Consider the following 4209-nt stretch of genomic DNA (forward strand, 5'->3'; position numbering starts at 1 on the left):
CGCCTGCGCAGATCGTGCCAGTGAGGGGGCCGGAAGAGGGGATGAGTCTCAGCGTCTCTACGCCGTCCTGTGGGTCTTCCGCTTACTTGGAAACGCAGCCTAATTACGGAACCTAGGAATCAGCAGTCTCCCAAGTGGCATTCTGAGCTGAGCGCTCTATGTGCAGTCTCTCACGTCGTGACATGAAGAAGCAGAAATCTAGATGCTGAGGGACATGCAGCCTGAAATCTGGGCCAGTAGGTCCCCAGACGCTAACGGCTAATGTCCCTCCAACCTTCAAGCCTCAAGCCCTTCTGCCTCCTTTTATTTATTTATTTATTTTTACCGCGCGGCTCTCTCACCTTCACCACTATTCGCTCCTCCGTCTGACTTCAGCCCGACTGTCTACTGAGAAGTTGCTAGGCTGTCACCAGTTAATTCCTAAGTACCTGTTCTTGGCCTCTTCTCCGGCCCAACCTTTGATTGGCCCTTGTCCAATTCCGCTCAATACTTGAGACGACGTAGGTGGTAACTTGAGATGAGGCCTGTTGATTGTAAAACTGTTTGCTGCCCTGTTTCTGTATTGGCCTCTTCTCAAGCCCCCTCTTCATGATCCCGTTCAGATAACTACCCATTTCATTTGGTCCTTGCACTCTCCTCGGGTACTATAATGGATTTCCAGTTGCCTGGGTAGATAATCTCCACCATGGTACCACTGGCAATTCAAATCAACATGGTCCAAACCCAACTCAGCATCTTCCACCCCATTTCTATACCACAGCCAGCAGCTATTTTGACCTTTGATTGCTGCTCATGTCCCTTTCTCCGTCCTTACAACTACTATAGGCTTGAATTTTGGTTGACTCCTTCCTCAACCCCTCCGTGAGCCCTCAATTCCCAAAGCCCTAGGGATTGCTTAGTAACCGCTCTCATGAAAATACCATCTCCCCACCCTTCACTTTGACTACTGATGTAGGCTCCTAATTGACAGCCTCATTTACTTTTGTTCCCTTTCCAATCTGTGCCACTCTCTACTGGCAGAGTAACCCTTTCCAACACAGCTTTAGACTGGATAATTTCCTTCCTAAAAAGTTCTAATAGTTTGGGGCATTTGGGTGGCTCAGTTAAGCATCTGCTTTCATCTTAGGTCATGATTCCAGAGTCCTGGGATGGAACCCTTTGTCAGGTTCCCTGCTCAGTGGAGAGCCCAATTCTCCCTCTCCCTCTGCCCCTCCCTGCTCTGATCATGCTCACTCTCGCACTCTCTCTCTCTCTTTCTCTCTCTCTCTGTCTCTCTTGATCTCACTCTTGTTGTCACTCTATCTCAAATAACTAAATAAAATCTTTTTTTTTAAGTCCTAATAGTTCACCTTTACCTGCTGATCTGTTCATCTCATCTTGCAGTATTCTTGGCTCTCCACAGTGCTTCCCTACATCATGCCAAACTGATAGCCCTATACATATCCAACACAATTTGCTGATTCAAGAGTATGTCCCGGGGGGTGGGGGGGAAGTATGTGTCATGCCTTCCATCACTAGGCCTTTGTTTATGCTGTTTCTTGGAGCTCCCTCTCCTACTATAAATTCCATTATCCAAACCCTATCTATCCTTCAAGATCCATTTGCAAGCAACAGATAGGTCAGTAACTAGACAGAATGACATTTTAGGCTGCCTTTTAGCCATGAGATGCTGCAATATTGGGAACTCTCTCTGTACCTTTTCCACAATGCCTTTTCAGACTCTCCCTCTACATGGGTATTTTTCTCTGCTTTGAACTTTTACGGGATCATGTACCACTCACATGCCATGGATTTCTCTGGTTTTCAATCGTTCCACCCAACTTTTTTGAGAAGTAGAATACTTTCCCTGAGTCACAGTGATGTCAAGGACATACCTGTTGAAGAACCCATCTTCTCTTTTCTGGGACTCATGGGCCTCCTCAGGGATATGCCCTTGCAGAATGTTCATTCTGCTCCAGAAAAGTTGGGTCATTATTTACTGATTTCAATAAACTTCAACTCAAGAGTTAGGGATTCTAAGGAGCTGGCTATAGTCCTAGGACCTCCAAAAGGACAAATAAACTCAGAGAATTGGCAGATGAGACGGCCATTTTGGAGTGGGGAGCTTTGGGTGCAGATGATGAAAAGCAGGAGTATGCAGCAGAGAGACTTTCCTTGACTCCCTTGTCAAAAACTTTAAGTCCTCTACTAAGCTAAGCAAAATAAGTCAATCAGAGGAAGACAATTATCATATGATCTCTCTGATATGAGGAATTTGAGAGGCAGGGCAGAGGGTTGTGCGGAGAGGGGAGGGAAAAATGAAACGAGATGGGACCTGGGAGGGAGACAAACCATAAGAGACTCTTAATCTCGGGAAACAAACTGAGGATTACTAAAGGGGACGGGGATGGGATAGGGTGGATGATGGACATTGGGGAGGTTATGTGCTGTGGTGAGTGCTGTGAATTATGTAAGGCTCATGATTCACAGACCTGTACCCCAGAAACAAACAATACATTATATGTTAATAAAAAAAGTTTTTTAAATAAAACTTTAGGGGCACCTGGGTGGTTCAGTGGGTTAAAATAAAATAAAATAAAACAAGATGAAACCAGAGAGAAACCAAGAGAGACTTAATCATAGGAAGCAAATTGAGGGTTGCTGGAAAGAAGGAGGGTGGCGGAATGGGCTAACTGGAGGATGGACATAGGAGGGCATGTGATGTAATGAGCTATGGCTATTATATATGACTAATGAAACAGATCTGTACCTCTGAAACCAATAATGCATTATATGTTAGTTGAATTAAAATTTTGAAAGGAAGGAAGAAAAAGCATCAGGACCAGTGAGGCTTATTGACTGGGCTAGATGTCTGCACCTGGTTTGGAAAAGCTTATACAATATTAACGTTCTGTAGCAAAACTAGAGAAGTTGAGCTCAAACTGATCTTTTTTTTCTTTTTATTCACGTATTTTATAAGGATAAACAACAAGGTACAAGTACACTGAGAGGCAGGCAGAGAGAGAGAGAAGGAAGCAGGCTCCCTGCTGAGCAGAGAGCCCGATGCAGGACTCGATTCCAGGACCCTGAGACCATGACCTGAGCCCAAGGCAGCGGCTTAACCCACTGAGCCACCCAGGCGTCCCTCAAACTGATCTTTTTGAAGAGAGGCACTACTGGTTAAACAGTTTAAAGTATTAGTAAGACAAGTCTGGCTGGTTTAAGAGGAAAACTGCTTTCGCGGAATTAGAGTGGTTCAAGGCCTTATAAAAAAACACCAAGTAAAACTTAACTTGCATACCGTCTCTGTATAGAACTACCTGAGACAGATGGTACACCTACCTCAACCCCACACACAGAAAAGCGGATTTCAATACTGCGACATATCTTAAGTTGTATAAACTTAAAACTTCGTTTCAGACTTCCCAATCTAAAACCCACGGTCAAAAAGCATTTATAAACTCCAAATAATTCCTACTCACACTCACAAAACTCAAAAGCACAGGCATATTTACTTGTGTGTTCTTTGTTTTGGAGACTCTGTTTACTCATTCGGCAGAAACAACAAAGCAAAGGAACACAAGAAGACACGAGAAAGACTTTCTACCCAATACAGAATACCAGACAGAAAAAAAGTGAAGACCTGAACCCTAACCTCAGAAATTAAAATAAAAACAAGCAACCGTTGCGTTCCCTAGGAACACTAAGAAACACACATGTCGCTATGTATCTTCCGTTAGATCACCAAGAAATCAGGGGAAAGCGCGAACGCAGTCCCCCACTACCACAAATTATGCAGTCGAGTTTCCCACATTTGGGGAAATCGCAGGGGTCAGCACATCCGGAGTGCAATGGATAAGCCTCGCCCTGGGAAAACCACCTTCGTGATCATGGTATCTCCCCTGCCAGGTAAGTATGAGTTGCTTCCCGCGCCCCCCAAACACCCTCGCGCTCCACCCGCTCCTTACACACGGTCACTTCCCTCCCGCCGCCCCCGCGACCCCCGACCCCCGCGCCACCCCCGCAGCCCCCTCGCCCACCCGCGCAGCCACGGAGGGCGCCTTCGTCGGGCCCCACGCGGGACCGGCGGGCTCGGCCGGGGCGGGCCCGGCAGCCTCTGCGCGCCTGCTCCTCTGCATACGCCACGCCCTTGTCGTGACGTCCCGAGCCCTGTCCCCCGCTCTGGGACACCAGATGTCCGCCGAGACTGCGAATGCCTGAGGGGCAGGG

The 4209-nt window shown here is 46.9% G+C and overlaps 1 non-coding gene across 1 annotated transcript; it reads right to left on the reverse strand.

Moving 5' to 3' along the window:
- Positions 1–3732: 3732 nt before the first annotated feature.
- On the reverse strand, positions 3733–3896 carry LOC132000558 (U1 spliceosomal RNA). The gene has a single exon (XR_009399407.1). It is a non-coding gene; the product is annotated as a U1 spliceosomal RNA (small nuclear RNA).
- Between the last annotated feature and the right edge of the window lie 313 nt (positions 3897–4209).

Source organism: Mustela nigripes, chromosome 13 (genome assembly GCF_022355385.1).
Source record: "Mustela nigripes isolate SB6536 chromosome 13, MUSNIG.SB6536, whole genome shotgun sequence".
NCBI lineage: Eukaryota > Metazoa > Chordata > Mammalia > Carnivora > Mustelidae > Mustela > Mustela nigripes.